The sequence below is a fragment of the Panulirus ornatus genome, chromosome 29, assembly GCF_036320965.1.
Source record: "Panulirus ornatus isolate Po-2019 chromosome 29, ASM3632096v1, whole genome shotgun sequence".
NCBI lineage: Eukaryota > Metazoa > Arthropoda > Malacostraca > Decapoda > Palinuridae > Panulirus > Panulirus ornatus.
In genome coordinates, this window is record NC_092252.1 from 1,050,132 (window position 1) to 1,068,214 (window position 18,083).

The 18,083-nt window shown below is 45.0% G+C and overlaps 1 protein-coding gene across 3 annotated transcripts in view; it reads right to left on the reverse strand.

The window, feature by feature from the left end:
* Positions 1-18,083, reverse strand: part of LOC139757996 (terminal nucleotidyltransferase 5C) — a 268,910-nt gene that overhangs the window by 76,483 nt on the left and 174,344 nt on the right. The gene's annotated exons all lie outside the window — the stretch shown is intronic.

Sequence of the window (18,083 nt, forward strand, 5' to 3'; positions counted from 1 at the left end):
GTGAGTGTAAAGCACAGAGCTGTAGAGCGAGTGGTCGTGTGTGCGTGCGTGCGTGCTGGCCCAGCCGTGTCCTCACACCACCACAGACACTCGTCAACTGACAAGAGGGTTGGCGGGCCGAAGCTGGTGAGGCCAGCAGGTGGAGGGCGTGTGGCGACTATGACGTCACGCCCCCACGAACGCACACACGGACACACCGAGCCAATCCACCACTCAGAAAAGCCGTACAGTCACCTAGCAATCTGGGTCTTAGCTACACCACAGAGGATACACCAGCTCCCGGGCACGTTACACACTACACCGTACATGCACACACATGCTAACGTTCATCATCACTAGAATAAAAAGAAATCTTCCACGGGCGGACTCTGGGAGTATGGCATTCGTGTGTCTGACCTACTTACTGACGTAGTCAGTATTGCCACTCTCACAATACTTACACTAGCAGCAAGTACCTACACTACCTATCAACACGTACCTAACCTATATATGCAGTCACTTAAGCCATGCAAATAAGCAGCAGTTGATACATACAATACATACAGTACTGACAATACCGTTAATACCAGCATGCACACTGATGCATAACTGTTCTCTCAGACGAAATTTTCGCACAAGCTGATGCAATATATTACTGCAATACCAACGTAATTAATATCAATATTCTTTCTCTCATAATGGTTTGCCGTTTCCATCGTTAGCAAGGCAGCGCAAGGAACAAAGAAAGGCCTCATTCGCTAACATCCATCTTTGTCATATGTAATGCACTAAAAACACAGCCCCCTACTCACAACTATGTCCCACAGACGTTTCTATGGTTTCAGTTTACTGATAGCACGTCTTCCCCAGTATATCACACTGCTTCACTTGACTCTATCCGGTGCACGCCTTTCACCTTTTATCAAATGTACGACATATCTCTCCTATCTTCTCATCTTTTCATGCAGAGACATTCAGGCACCTCAGCCTGGGCATTCAATGAGGATGAGCACTTCTCTCTTGGCTCTTTTTTCTGTTCAGTTTTTTGTGATAAGTTGAAATACAAGTAGGAGAGGGTTTCAGCTCCTCTAAGTCTTCTGCTAAGAGAGGCAGGGAAGACAAAGAATTCTACTTTCCTTTATTACAGGGATATCATTATTATTATTATCATTATTATTATTATCATTATTAGTTATTTTCATCATTGTTGTTATTGCTACTAATCACTGACACATAATTGCAGCATATACATAAACATGACATTAAATACTATTTTATTTGAGTTGTGATGAGGTCACACAGAGTGCCCCTATGTCAAGCAGACTGCCTCTGGTGGTTTACTATGGGTACGACGTGATGAACACGAAAAAAATTTATTTTCAACTTTAATTCTCTCGTAAAAAAAATGATTCAGTAACACCAAGAAAGCTTAGCTTCGACCATGACGGGAGGCAAGGGTTGGTGAGGTGCTTGGGTAAACACACAGCTGCTAGGCTGTAAACACCCCCCCCCCCCCTTCCGTCAAGTGGGGTCTAATCACAACCCTTCTGCTCCTGCTGGTTTGATGATGTACAAGTTCAGGTGACGTGTGTAGAGCCTTGGTCGAGTCTTACAGTACCGGGAGTTGGATTTCTGACGTGGAATAATGGGTCTTGAAGAAAGAAATGTGGTGGAGTGAGGGGTGAAGTGTACTGAATACATGAGCTGCGCGCTATGAATGAGGCTTTGAAGAAATAAATCATGAATACATCATAGTAATTAGTGACTCTCGATAATCTTATAAAAGATGACACCACAATGAAGATGTAATCACGAAGACATTGAGATGCTTGAACAATTTAAAAGCTACAAATCATGTTTCATTTAGGTGCCTGCACACATTGTACTCGGGGGCAATAATGTGGTAAAAATGGATGTAAGGTAGATTTTCCTGTACCTAAACATATAGAACAACTAAAAAGTTTTGTCTAAAGGAGGTTTCAAGAGAAAGAACTTTTGGAAAGAGAAAATATTAATGAAAAATTTATTAGTATAAAGCGGTTTGATCAGATGTCGAGATAATGGATGCAGTACTTATGGAAATATTAGCCGTTAGGATATTACAGTTAATGGATGAGAGCAAGAGTAAACAAGTAGACGGAATATGGAGTAAGTTGTGAGGATGATAAGAAATGCAAGATGTATTGTATGGAGGAGAGAGCAACACTTCAGCATCACTGTCCACACTGCAACATATTGACTAATTTTAGGAAAAGACGCTGTGAAGAATCCGTTAGACAGACAGACAGACAGACAGACAGACAGAAGGCATTAATCTTGAGTTCAACTCTGAAAACGATGTAGACGTAAATTTGTTAACCGAGGTCATATAGTAATACAGCCACCACACCACCATGCTGTAAACTGAGCCCGTTCTTCTAAATTCTCATACTACCACTGTCATCGTAGCAGCTCAAATGTTAAAGACTTAGTGTGATTGGCTGAAGGTAGTAAAGTGTTGCTATCTGTGTGGGTATCACAATGATAAGTGGGCTATGGTCAACTTAGTTCCGCAGGTCACATGAACCCAAGCTAAGCCTTCTTAACCCAAGGTGGCTTGAGGTCATATCTGGTTCATCAAGCAGGAAATAAAAGCTGAGAAGTTCCTAGGAGGCGCCACACAGGCACACACTCATCACATACTGTCGTGTGTCTTTACAGGAAACATTACGACCCTAACACACGGTGCGACCCTTGAACATGTCGTTATAGTTCAGGGGTTATGATGAGTTGTGTTTGTCCTGACCATGAAAGGTCAACAAGAGTTGTAACATCGTGATCAAGGGTCGCACCATCCTACTTAAGAGGTTAAGGAAATTGCATATTTTAGGAACGACGGAATTTGATCGTTACTGTCATGATATATATATTGTAAGAAACGCGTCGGTTTTATGGCACAACGCTAAGATGATTTTCATGACAACAAATTTGGTAGTTCGGCAGGAAAAGCGAATATTAAACAGGCTATTAGTCGACGAAACAATAAGAAATGAAACAAAAACTAACGAAGAAATATCAACAAATGAAATATAAATGAAATATAGATTAGCACAGTGAAAATGGTCTTAACGTTCAAACGTCCGCCAGCTCTGGGATTTGTATATGATGACGTCATTAGTGATATAACTTCGTATGGTCACTAGTGTCTGCCACACAGGTCATGATCAGTCCCGCCTGGTCATCACTTGGTGGTCAGGTAGGACCAGTCGAACTATCGCTGCTTCAATACTCATTAGTCGCTAAGAGTTTTTCAGCCCTAAGATTCCTTTTGAAACTGAGGCGTTACTTTATTAAGGCTTTACTTTACTGAGGCGTTACTTTACTGAGGCATTACTTTATTAAGGCGTTACTTTACCGAGGCGTTACGTTATTAAGGTGTTACTTTACTGAGGCGTTACGTTATTAAGGCGTTACTTTACTGAAGCGTTACGTTATTAAGGCGTTACTTTACTGAGGCGTTACTTTATTATCTAACTTGATCCATCCGAACTAGCATTAACAATCAATAACGATTGCCATATCATAACTGACTCTTTATTGTCATAAACACTTTGTGAAGGAGATTGTGTTAATCTACAGTCCACACTTCTCTCACTCAATACAGTCTGTGTGGCGGCAGGCAGTGTGGTGTGGGCCACGTGCTTTGGTGATGAACAGACATAGCTGTATCCCTGTCTCATGCACCTGCCTCAGCTACTGTGGCCATGTGTATGTACCTGACCCAGAATCTGTACCTTAAGCAACGCTTATTACTGTTATGTTTTTTTAGTACATAAACGTACCAATAGGCATTGTACGTTCTCTGTATGATGACTGGCATTGTACGTTCTCTGTATGATGACTGGCATTGTACGTTCTCTATATGTTGACTGGCATTGTACGTTCTCTATATGATGACTGGCATTGTACGTTCTCTATATGATGACTGGCATTGTACGTTCTCTATATGATGACTGGCATTGTACGTTCTCTATATGATGACTGGCATTGTACGTTCTCTATATGATGACTGGCATTGTACGTTCTCTATATGATGACTGGCATTGTACGTTCTCTATATGATGACTGGCATTGTACGCTCTCTATATGATGACTGGCATTGTACGTTCTCTATATGATGACTGGCATTGTACGTTCTCTATATGATGACTGGCATTGTACGTTCTCTATATGATGACTGGCATTGTACGTTCTCTATATGATGACTGGCATTGTACGTTCTCTATATGATGACTGGCATTGTACGTTCTCTATATGATGACTGGCATTGTACGTTCTCTATATGATGACTGGCATTGTACGTTCTCTATATGATGACTGGCATTGTACGTTCTCTATATGATGACTGGCATTGTACGTTCTCTATATGATGACTGGCATTGTACGTTCTCTATATGATGACTGGCATTGTACGCTCTCTATATGATGACTGGCATTGTACGTTCTCTATATGATGACTGGCATTGTACGTTCTCTATATGATGACTGGCATTGTACGTTCTCTATATGATGACTGGCATTGTACGTTCTCGATATGATGACTGGCATTGTACGTTCTCTATATGATGACTGGCATTGTACGTTCTCTATATGATGACTGGCATTGTACGCTCTCTATATGATGACTGGCATTGTACGTTCTCTATATGATGACTGGCATTGTACGTTCTCTATATGATGACTGGCATTGTACGTTCTCTATATGATGACTGGCATTGTACGCTCTCTATATGATGACTGGCATTGTACGTTCTCTATATGATGACTGGCATTGTACGTTCTCTATATGATGACTGGCATTGTACGTTCTCTATATGATGACTGGCATTGTACGTTCTCTATATGATGACTGGCATTGTACGTTCTCTATATGATGACTGGCATTGTACGTTCTCTATATGATGACTGGCATTGTACGTTCTCTATATGATGACTGGCATTGTACGTTCTCTATATGATGACTGGCATTGTACGTTCTCTATATGATGATGACAAAATTATTTCTGAATGTAAGAGGAAGGAAGGGGGAAGGGGGGCAGGAGTGGTACCATCCTACCCACACACACACTGGGGTAGCGCCAGGCGCCCTCCAAGCTGCCCCAGGTTCCAGAAGTCCTTAACACGGACGAGAGCTGGTCGGAGCCTGGTCAACACACACGACAACTTAACCAGGAGATCACGCACGACAGCTGGTAATAGCAGGACCATTATGGACGACACCTCACATCACTACGGACAACAGCTGGTAACAGTGGGATTATCAAGAATGACAGTTGGTAACAGAGTGATCATCACGGACGATATCTGAGAAAAACGGGATCATCACGGACCACAGGTGGGAAAAACGGGATCATCACGGACCACAGGTGGGAAAAGCGGGATCATCAGGGACCTCAGCTGGTAACAGCGAGGGGTAATTTTTCGAGCCAGTTATGAGAAGCAAGAACCCCCAGGTGACTCCCAGGTAGGGAAGCAAGTGCCCGAGGGCAGGTCACCTGCTGGGTGGGAGGCAGGTGGCCAGGGCAGGTCACCTACCCATTTCACTAATATCACCGAGTTCACAAGAGGAGTCGGGGAGGCCCAGACTTCGCCAGCCAGAGAGTGAGGGTCTGGCCAGGTTCCTGTCTGACAAGATGGAACCTTCCACTGTAGATCTCCGTCTACCTCCACAAGTCTACCTGGGACCAAGTTCTGTCTACCACCACAGGTCGCTCTAGGACCAACTCTTGTCCGCCTCTTCAGGGTCTGGGACGGCGGTATAACCGTGTCCTGAACAGTCAAGCTATTTGGTGCTGCGGCTGGTAGCCTACATCGCCACTCGGCTCAGCTTATCTGACACACTTGGCCAAACTTTCACACCCACGCCACTCTGCTGCTATACCACACCGACACCTCGCTCACTCGTACTAAGACACATGTTTTAGATCTGGAAAACTCTCGTGCTACAGCACGACCTCTGTCATATCACTCACTATCGCACCAGCAGTTATTAACGTTCCCTCTCTCCCTGGGAGTACCTTAACCTGTCACACCGGCAGTTATCATTCTCGTCTCCCACGCTGTACCCTCACCTGTAACATCTTATGCCTCATATTTTGACGTATCATATGTACCGTTATCACATACCGCCTGACCCTACGAGCCAGGCATGCCACAGCCTGACCCCTCCATGTGTTTCCCATTGAAAGTAAACTGTCTGATGAAGAGAAATGAACGAAATCATCATATAAACTCAAAAGGAACACGATGGAGGCTATGAATAGGTAGTGTCAGGCAACTCGTGCCGTCCTGGAGGTGGTATATGGTGGGCCACGTGAGAAACATCAACACAATATGCTGCAAGCTAGGCAAGAATACCTACACTTCCTCTTACCATACAGGCTTTCGTATGAGAGTAGTAGCAGGATACAGAGGAACTAACAGGTGTGTGTGTGTGTGTGTGTGTGTGTGTGTGTGTGTGTGTGTGTGTGTGTGTATGTCTGTGTGTGTGTAAGGGGTGTGCTGTGCCCCTTAACACCCACATACCCATCCTCCCCGATACAATCCCACTCTTCTCCCAGTAACTCCCCCATACAGCTCACACTTTCCTGGCTCTGGACCTCCTCCCCCTCACTCATGTGATCTTCCTCTTATACTGACCCTTCCATACCCCTCACACTCACCCTCGCTCAAGATTCGTCACCCTTTCCCTCCCCAACCCAAATCTCTCCCCACCCCACAGTAAGGTCATACAGCCTCTAGAAACCTCACCCAGCCGACCAGCCTATACGACCAAGGCTGGCTGTATCAAAAACGCCATTGTGGTGGGGGAAAGTTGAGGTGAATATCGCTAACCAGGTCACAAAGTAAGATCAAAGAAGAAGACAATGTCCGACATAAAAGTGAACACAAAGAAACTAGTAAAAAAATGAAAAAACTAAATAAATGATTCATGAAAAGATAATCATTATCAAGATGACAACTTGTACCACCTGAGGAAGATATGAGGGATCATACAGGGCCTGCAGTGTATGAGGGAACATACAGGGCCTGCATTGTATGAGGGAGCATACAGGGCCTGCAGTGCATGAGGGAACATACAGGGCCTGCTGTGTATGAGGGAGCATACAGGGCCTGCTGTGTATGAGGGAACATACAGGGCCTGCAGTGTATGAGGGAGCATACAGGGCCTGCAGTGTATCAGGGAACATACAGGGCCTGCAGTGTATGAGGGAACATACAGGGCCTGCTGTGTATGAGGGAGCATACGGGGCCTGCAGTGTATGAGGGAGCATACAGGGCCTACAGTGTATGAGGGAACATACAGGGCCTGCAGTGTATGAGGGAGCATACAGGGCCTGCTGTGTATGAGGGAGCATACAGGGCCTGCAGTGTATGAGGGAGCATACAGGGCCTGCTGTGTATGAGGGAGCATACAGGGCCTGCTGTGTATGAGGGAGCATACAGGGCCTGCTGTGTATGAGGGAGCATACAGGGCCTGCTGCATATGAGGGAGCATACAGGGCCTGCAGTGTATGAGGGAACATACAGGGCCTGCTGTGTATGAGGGAACATACAGGGCCTGCTGTGTATGAGGGAACATACAGGGCCTGCTGTGTATGAGGGAGCATACAGGGCCTGCAGTGTATGAGGGAACATACAGGGCCTGCAGTGTATGAGGGAACATACAGGGCCTGCCGTGTATGAGGGAACATACAGGGCCTGCAGTGTATGAGGGAGCATACAGGGCCTGCAGTGTATGAGGGAACATACAGGGCCTGCTGTGTATGACGGAGCATACAGGGCCTGCAGTGTATGACGGAGCATACAGGGCCTGCTGTGTATGAGGGAGCATACAGGGCCTGCAGTGTATGAGGGAGCATACAGGGCCTGCAGTGTATGAGGGAGCATACAGGGCCTGCTGTGTATGAGGGAGCATACAGGGCCTGCTGCGTATGAGGGAGCAAAGAGGGCCTGCTGTGTATGAGGGAACATACAGGGCCTGCTGTGTATGAGGGAACATACAGAGCCTGCTGTGTATGAGGGAGCATACAGGGCCTGCTGTGTATGAGGGAACATACAGGGCCTGCTGTGTATGAGGGAGCATACAGGGCCTGCTGTGTATGAGGGAACATACAGGGCCTGCAGTGTATGAGGAAACATACAGGGCCTGCTGTGTATGAGGGAACATACAGGGCCTGCTGTGTATGAGGGAGCATACAGAGCCTGCTGTGTATGAGGGAACATACAGGGCCTGCAGTGTATGAGGGAGCATACAGGGCCTGCTTTGTATGAGGGAGCATACGTAGGTTACAAAATAGGTTGCAGAATGAGAAATGAGGGCGAGAATATTACGTAACAAGAAAACTTTGGAGGACGTATGTCAGGAAGGAGGGTACAGGTGGAGGGACAGATTGACACACCGGCCACCATCAGACACAAGATCTCCATAATAGTGACGAAACATTGACTTGTTCCCTGAAATATGTAACAAGATCTCCAGACCGATCACACCAACTATCAACACAAATTATGATAATAATAATAGAAGTAGCAGTAGTAACAGCAATAGTAGTAGTAGTAGTAAAGATAATGATAAAAATAATGATGATGATAATGATAATAGAAGTAGCAGTAGTAACAGGAACAGTAGTAGTAGTAATGATGATAAAAATAATGATAATAATAATAATACTAATGATAATAATAATAATAATAATAATAATAATAATAATAATAATAATAATAATAATAATAATAGTAACAATGATAATAATGATAATAATAATAATAATAATAATAATAATAATAATAATAATAATAATAATAGTAATAACAATAATAATAATAATAATAATAATAATAATAATGATAATAATTTTCATTATTATTCTTATTATCTTTATTGTCATTATTATTATTATTTTTTTTTTTTTTTTTTTTTATACTTTGTCGCTGTCTCCCGCGTTTGCGAGGTAGCGCAAGGAAACAGACGAAAGAAATGGCCCAACCCCCCCCATACACATGTATATACATACGTCCACACACGCAAATATACATACCTACACAGCTTTCCATGGTTTACCCCAGACGCTTCACATGTCTTGATTCAATCCACTGACAGCACGTCAACCCCGGTATACCACATTGCTCCAATTCACTCTATTCCTTGCCCTCCTTTCACCCTCCTGCAAGTTCAGGCCCCGATCACACAAAATCTTTTTCACTCCATCTTTCCACCTCCAATTTGGTCTCCCTCTTCTCCTCGTTCCCTCCACCTCCGACACATATATCCTCTTGGTCAACCTTTCCTCACTCATTCTCTCCATGTGCCCAAACCATTTCAAAACACCCTCTTCTGCTCTCTCAACCACGCTCTTTTTATTTCCACACATCTCTCTCACCCTTACGTTACTTACTCGATCAAACCACCTCACACCACACATTGTCCTCAGACATCTCATTTCCAGCACATCCATCCTCCTGCGCACAACTCTATCCATAGCCCACGCCTCGCAACCATACAACATTGTTGGAACCACTATTCCTTCAAACATACCCATTTTTGCTTTCCGAGATAATGTTCTCGACTTCCACACATTCTTCAAGGCTCCCAGAATTTTCGCCCCCTCCCCCACCCTATGGTCCACTTCTGCTTCCATGGTTCCATCCGCTGCCAGATCCACTCCCAGATATCTAAAACACTTCACTTCCTCCAGTTTTTCTCCATTCAAACTCACCTCCCAATTTACTTGACCCTCAACCCTACTGTACCTAATAACCTTGCTCTTATTCACATTTACTCTTAACTTTCTTCTTCCACACACTTTATCAAACTCCGTCACCAGCTTCTGCAGTTTCTCACATGAATCAGCCACCAGCGCTGTATCATCAGCGAACAACAACTGACTCACTTCCCAAGCTCTCTCATCCCCAACAGACTTCATACTTGCCCCCCTTTCCAAAACTCTTGCCTTTACCTCCCTAACAACCCCATCCATAAACAAATTAAACAACCATGGAGACATCACACACCCCTGCCGCAAACCTACATTCACTGAGAACCAATCACTTTCCTCTCTTCCTACACGTACACATACCTTACATCCTCGATAAAAACTTTTCACTGCTTCTAACAACTTGCCTCCCACACCATATATTCTTAATACCTTCCACAGAGCATCTCTATCAACTCTATCATATGCCTTCTCCAGATCCATAAATGCTACATACAAATCCATTTGCTTTTCTAAGTATTTCTCACATACATTCTTCAAAGCAAACACCTGATCCACACATCCTCTACCACTTCTGAAACCACACTGCTCTTCCCCAATCTGATGCTCTGTACATGCCTTCACCCTCTCAATCAATACCCTCCCATACAATTTCCCAGGAATACTCAACAAACTTATACCTCTGTAATTTGAGCACTCACTCTTATCCCCTTTTCCTTTGTACAATGGCACTATGCACGCATTCCTCCAATCCTCAGGCACCTCACCATGAGTCATACATACATTAAATAACCTTACCAACCAGTCAACAATACAGTCACCCCCTTTTTTAATAAATTCCACTGCAATACCATCCAAACCTGCTGCCTTGCCGGCTTTCATCTTCCGCAAAGCTTTCACTACCTCTTCTCTGTTTACCAAATCGTTTTCCCTAACCCTCTCACTTTGCACACCACCTCGACCAAAACACCCTATATCTGCCACTCTATCATCAGACACATTCAACAAACCTTCAAAATACTCACTCCATCTCCTTCTCACATCACCACTACTTGTTATCACCTCCCCATTTGCGCCCTTCACTAAAGTTCCCATTTGCTCCCTTGTCTTACGCACTTTATTTACCTCCTTCCAGAACATCTTTTTATTTTCCCTAAAATTTAATGACACTCTCTCACCCCAACTCTCATTTGCCCTTTTTTTCACCTCTTGCACCTTTCTCTTGACCTCCTGTCTCTTTCTTTTATACATCTCCCACTCAATTGCATTTTTTCCCTGCAAAAATCGTCCAAATGCCTCTCTCTTCTCTTTCACTAATACTCTTACTTCTTCATCCCACCACTCACTACCCTTTCTAATCAACCCACCTCCCACTCTTCTCATGCCACAAGCATCTTTTGCGCAATCCATCACTGATTCCCTAAATACATCCCATTCCTCCCCCACTCCCCTTACTTCCATTGTTCTCACCTTTTTCCATTCTGTACGTACAGTCTCTCCTGGTACTTCCTCACACAGGTCTCCTTCCCAAGCTCACTTACTCTCACCACCTTCTTCACCCCAACATTCACTCTTCTTTTCTGAAAACCCATACAAATCTTCACCTTAGCCTCCACAAGATAATGATCAGACATCCCTCCAGTTGCACCTCTCAGCACATTAACATCCAAAAGTCTCTCTTTCGCACGCCTGTCAATTAACACGTAATCCAATAACGCTCTCTGGCCATCTCTCCTACTTACATAAGTGTACTTATGTATATCTCGCTTTTTAAACCAGGTATTCCCAATCATCAGTCCTTTTTCAGCACATAAATCTACAAGCTCTTCACCATTTCCATTTACAACACTGAACACCCCATGTATACCAATTATTCCCTCAACTGCCACATTACTCACCTTTGCATTCAAATCACCCATCACTATAACCCGGTCTCGTGCATCAAAACCACTAACACACTCATTCAGCTGCTCCCAAAACACTTGCCTCTCATGATCTTTCTTCATTTCAAGCTAAAAGTTTGTTTTCTAAACTGTTTCTTACTTTTTTCATATGTATATATATGTATGTGTGTGTGTGTGTGTGTATGTGCGTATGTATGTGTATGTGTGTATATGTGTATGTGTATATATATATGTATATTATCCCTGGGGATAGGGGTGAAAGAATACTTCCCACGTATTCCTCGCGTGTCGTAGAAAGCGACTAGAGGGGACGGGAGCGGGGGGCCAGAAATCCTCCCCTCCTTGTATTAACTTTCTAAAATGGGAAACAGAAGAAGGAGTCACGCGGGGAGTGCTCATCCTCCTCGAAGGCTCAGAGTGGGGTGCCTAAATGTGTGTGGATGTAACCAAGATGTGAAAAAAGGAGAGATAGGTAGTATGTTTGAGGAAAGGAACCTGGATGTTTTGGCTCTGAGTGAAACGAAGCTCAAGGGTAAAGGAGAAGAGTGGTTTGGGAATGTCTGGGGAGTAAAGTCAGGGGTTAGTGAGAGGACAAGAGCAAGGGAAGGAGTAGCAATACTCCTGAAACAGGAGTTGTGGGAGTATGTGATAGAATGTAAGAAAGTAAATTCTCGAATAATATGGGTAAAACTGAAAGTTGATGGAGAGAGGTGGGTGATTATTGGTGCATATGCACCTGGGCATGAGAAGAAAGATCATGAGAGGCAAGTGTTTTGGGAGCAGCTGAATTATTATTATTATTGTCATTATTATCATTATCATGATTTCTACAGTAGCAATTATAACTGATGATAATAATAATAATAATAATAGTAATAATAATGATAATAATAATGATAATGATAATAATAATAATAATAATAATAATAATAATAATAATAATGATAATAATAATACCAATAATAATAATAATAATAATAATAATAATAATAATAATAATGATAATAATAATAACACTTGATCGCCGTTTCTCACGTTAGCGAGGTAGCGCCAGAAAACACAAATACACACATATTTGCATACATGCACGTACACGTACATACATATACATAGACACATACATATATAAATACATATACATAGACACATATACATAAACACACACATGCACATATGTATTCTCTCGCTCGCCTTCATCCATTCCGAGGCCACCCCATCCCATAGGAAACAGCATCGCCACCCCCTGCGTCAGCGAGGTAGCGGTAGGAAACAGACGAAGAAAGGTCACATTCGTTCAAACTCCGTCTCTTACTGTCATGTATAATGTACCGAAACCACGGTTCCCTATCCACATCCGGATCCCACATACCTTTCCATTGTTTGCCCCGGACGTTTCACATGCCTTGGTTCAGTCAATTGACAGCACGTCGACCCAGGTATACCACATCGTTCCAATTCACACTATTCCTTGCACCCTCCTGTATATTCGGGCTTCGATCGCTCAAAATCTTTTTCACTCCATCTCTCCACTTCCAATTTGGTCTCCCGCTTCTTGTTCCCTTCAATTCTGACATGTATCCTCTTTGTCAGCCTTTCCTCACTCATTCTTTCCATTTTAACATACCCTCTTCTGCTCTCTTACCTTTTCATTACTTACCCGATCAAACCAACTCACACCCCATACTGTCCTCAAACATTTCATTTCCAACGCATCCACCCTCCTCCGCAAAGCCCTATCCATAGCCCACGCCTAGCAACCATATGATATTGTTGGAACTACTAATCCTTCAAACGTACCCATTTTTGCTCCCCGAGAAGACGTTCTCTCTTTCAACACATTCTTCATCGCTCCCAGAACCTTCGCCCCCTCCACACCCTATGATTCGTTTCCACTTCCATGCTTCCATTCGCCGCCAAATCCATTCCTAAATATCTAAGACACTTCCCTTCCTCAAATTTTTCCCCATTCAAACTTACATCCCAACTAACTTGTCCCTCAACCCTACTGAACCTTGCTTTTATTCACATTTACCCTTAACTTTCTCCTTTCATACAATTTTCCAAACTCAGTCACAAACTTCTGCAGTTACTCACTCGAATTAGCCAACAGTGCTGTATCATCGGCGAACAACAACTGACTCACTTTTCAGGCCCTCACATTCCCAAAAGACTGCATACTCGCCCATCTCTCCAAAACTCTTACATTTACCTCCCTAACCACTCCATCCACAAACAAATTAAGCAATCAGGGGAACATCACACACCCCTGCCGCAGACCGACCTTCACTGGGAACCAATCACTCTCTTCTCCTCCTACTCGTACACATACCTTAGACCCTTAATAAAAACTTCTCACTGCTTCTAGCAACTTATCTCCCACACCATGTTTTCTTATACCTTTTACAAAGTATCTCTATCAATCCTATCATATGCCTTCTCCAGATTCATAAATGCCACATGCAAATCCATCTATTTTTCAAAATTTCTCACACACATTTGTTAATGCAAACACCTGATCCACGCATCCTCTACCACTCTGAAACCACACTGCTCCTCCCCTACATCTGCCGCACTATCATCAAACACATTCAATAATCCTTCGAAATAGTCACTCCATCTCCTCCTCACTCCATCAGTACCTGCTATCACTTCCCCCTTTCCCCCTTTACCGATGTTCCCATTTGTTCTCTTGTCTTTCGCGCGTTATTTTCTTTTTCCAAGACATCTTTTTATTCTCTCGAAAGTTTAATGATACTCTCTGACGCCAAACCCTCATTTGCCTGCTTTTTCAACCCCTGCACCTTCCTCTTGACCTCCTTCCGCTTTCTCTTATACATCTCCCAGTCATTTGCATCTCTTCCTTGCATGTACCGTCCAAACGCCTCTCTTTTCTCTTTCACAAGCAACTTTACTTCTTCATCCCACCACTTACTACCTTTTCTAATGTGCCCACCTTCCTCATACCACACAATTTTTCATACTTTAATGACTTTCCCAACTTCGCTAAGTGGCGTCAGTCATAAACAAACAATGACCTCATTTGCACGTATCAGTCTCTGGTTGTTACATACACTGTACTGACACCAGAGGTTTCCATCTAGAGCCAACCTCACACACTACTCCACAGTGTGCCTTGACAGCTGTATATGCGCTGGTGCAGCCCAGGAACAACACATCACCCCCTTCACTGCATTGCACACAGAACATCTTTCTAGGTCTCTCTTCAGTCATGCTCGCCATATTGCCAAACAATTCCGTCTGTTTGCCAGAAATAGAAGAAGGAAGAGAGAGAGAGAGAGAGAGAGAGAGAGAGAGAGAGAGAGAGAGAGAGAGAGAGAGAGAGAGAGAGAGAGAGAGAGAGAGAGAGAGAGACCGAGATGGAAGGACAGAGTGAGAGAGGTTGTGGGTTACTGGGGTCTGAACACTGGATAGAATTCAATCGAGGTGTTATATGGAGGGGGACGTGCAATCAGTGAACTGAACCAAGGCATATGTAACGGTGAAGGTAATCATGGAGCAATATGCAGAGCTAGGTTGTTGGTGGTACACTATGGTTTCGGTACATCATACGTCATACTAGAGACAGGGTCTGTAAATGAAGCCATGATTCGTCTGTTAGTGCCGCAATCACGCCAACGCAGGAAAGACAATTACGCACAAAAAATACTTTGGCATTATAGGAAAATTTAGAATACTAGAATTTGAAATAATTTTCAAATTGATTCTTGTAGATGTTACAGATATGTATGTAAACCATGATTTACCTTTGTCAAAGATCCAGTACCATCACCCTGGGTTGAGCACGACAGCCGCAGCTATGCTGCAGCAGACCAATGGAACAGCACACGACAAGCGTCGAGTGCATGGCAGGAATGTCTGAGCGAGGCTGTGACGAAATTCCTGTATGCACAAGCACACATTCCCTCCCTCCGCACAAAAGAGTGACTTCCTGCACCTCTGTAAGTGTGCTTGCATGTGCACAAACGCATGTGCGCATTTCCCCCGGCCATACACATCCCCACTCCCGTACCCACATTGGGAACCAGTCACGATTCACATAACGACGATGAAAGATAACCTGGCTAAGAAAAACGGCCTAAGGTCCTGAGTTTGGACGGGGTACCTACTGTTACTGTTGTCGGGTGGACCTGTGGTGTTAGATGGACCGGTGTTGTCCAGGAAATTGGTGTTGTCGGATGTACCGGTGGTGTTGTTGGGTGTGGTTGAAGGGGGAGGGGAGGGGAAGGGGATGGGGGTGATGGCGGGCTGCTGGAACGGAGCAAATCACACAAGGCCGGAGTCAAGGGTGAAGCGGTGGCGAGTTAAACGTCCAGAGGTACGGCCATTGTGTTGGTTGACGGTGGGGGTGGCTCCCTGGGCTGTGGGAGAGGGGTCACAACACTCTCACTGGAGAAAAGATATCAACGCAGGAGCCACACTGGAGTGGGAGAGGTCGCGTGGTTGGTGGCGGAGGAGGGGTATGCAGGAGAAGGAAGGGATGGGAAGAAGTAGCAGTAGAGACTACTTGGAGAGCGAAAGCCAGAAATGTGAGGAGACACACCAGTATGGGAAAGAAAGACCGGTGTGTAAGACATCCCAGCAGAGGAGAGATCTTAGGAGAGACACGGAGTTTTATACCCTAGTGTAGAGAGAGACGGGGAGAGACTGGAGGAGGCCGCCCTTTTACCTGGGCTGTCGCCTCCGTGGGTTGGACAAAAACAAGACCCGGAGTCTGGATGGCTGGGTCTTCTTCCCTGGGAAGGTCGGGACCCATCCTCCCGCTGTGGGAGGAGAGGACGACCCATCCTCTAGCTGGGGACGGAGTCACCCAGCGTCCCGCTAGGGTACGAGGAGGCGATATGTCCTCCTGCTGGGGGAGGAGAGGGCGGCCCATCCTCCTGTTGGGAGAGGAAAGGGCAATCCATTGTCCTGTTAGGGAGAAGGAGGCGACCCATTCTCTTTCTGGATGAGGAGACGACCCATCTTCCTGCTGGGGGAGTAGAGTACGACCCGGGGCGACCTATTTTCCGCCTGGGGGAGGGAACCAAATATCCTCATGCTGGGGAAGGAGGCAAAGCATCCTCCTGTTGGGGAAAGAGGCAAGTTATCCGGATTCTTGCGGGGAAGGAGGCAACCCATCCTCTTGCTGAGGGAGGGGGCTAACTGTCCTCTTGCTGGGGAAGGAGGTAACCCATCCATCCGCTGGGGAGGAGGCAACCCATCCTCCTGCTTGGGGTTAGGGATTGGGGGGACTGGTAAAGGGGGAGGGGGAACAAGAGAGGCCTCGGATGAGGGATGAGAGAAGTGAGGTAGGGGGAAGATATTAGCGGGCAAGGCTCCTTGGTGGGGTAGATCACCACTTTGCTACCAGAAGCCTGAGACCCGCTCAGTGAGACCAGACCAGACTGGAGGCCATGAGGTCCTCAAGAGGCCAGGGTGGAGGCCACGAGGTACTCGCGAGGCCAGGCTGGAGGCCACGAGGTCCTCACGAGGCCAGGCTGAAGGCCACGAGGTCCTCACAAGGCCAGGCTGGAGGCCACGAGGTAAGGTCAAGAGGTCGAAAAAGGCAAAGCCTTAACGCATCCCTGACATAAATCAGGGGGCACCTGTTGGCCTAACGTACAGTAATGAAGGCCTACGCACTCTTCCTCGTTGAACCATAAGGATACTCCTAACTTTCTTCTGCAACTCAACCATCCTTCCCCCATTATCCCCGACAACAGAGCACGACACCAGGGACCCCCGCAGTCTGTGGTAAAATAGGTTTGTCTGAGCAAACATACTAAATTCCCAGATCAAGATTTAACAATTCAATGTTCTTTTAAGGAAGCAAGATAAGGTCAACAACAGTGCAAGGGTCAACAACAGAACAAGATAAGGGTCAAGAAAAGAGCAAGATAAGGTAAACAACACAGCAAGATAAGGTCAACAACAGAACAAGAAAAGTTCAACAACAGAGAAAGATAACAGACGAAAACGAAACAAGATAAGGTCAAGAACAGAACAAGATAAGGTCAGCAGCAAAAAGATGAGGGAGAACAACACAGCAAGATAGGGGACAACATCAAAGCAAGATAAGGTCAACAACAGAGCAAAGCAAGGGTCAAACAACAGGACAAGATAAAGGAAAACAGCAAAGCAAGATATGGAACAACAAAAGAGCAAGATTAGGCCATTAAAAGAGCAAGATAGGTCAACAACAAATCTATATACTGGTATAACTGTATAACCAGCATCATTCAGCAGCAATAACACAGCAGCCAACAACATAGCAAGTGTAGCCAACAACACAGCAGCTAGCAACAAAGCAACATAGCGGACACCATGGAGACCAGGGCAGGTTGTACTGGGTTAAAAAACTTGGACTGCCTGAGGGAGACTTGTGGGCGTCCACACGGCTCCCCGTCACCCTCCTGCCGCCCAGCATGTCCCACTGTCGCCCAGC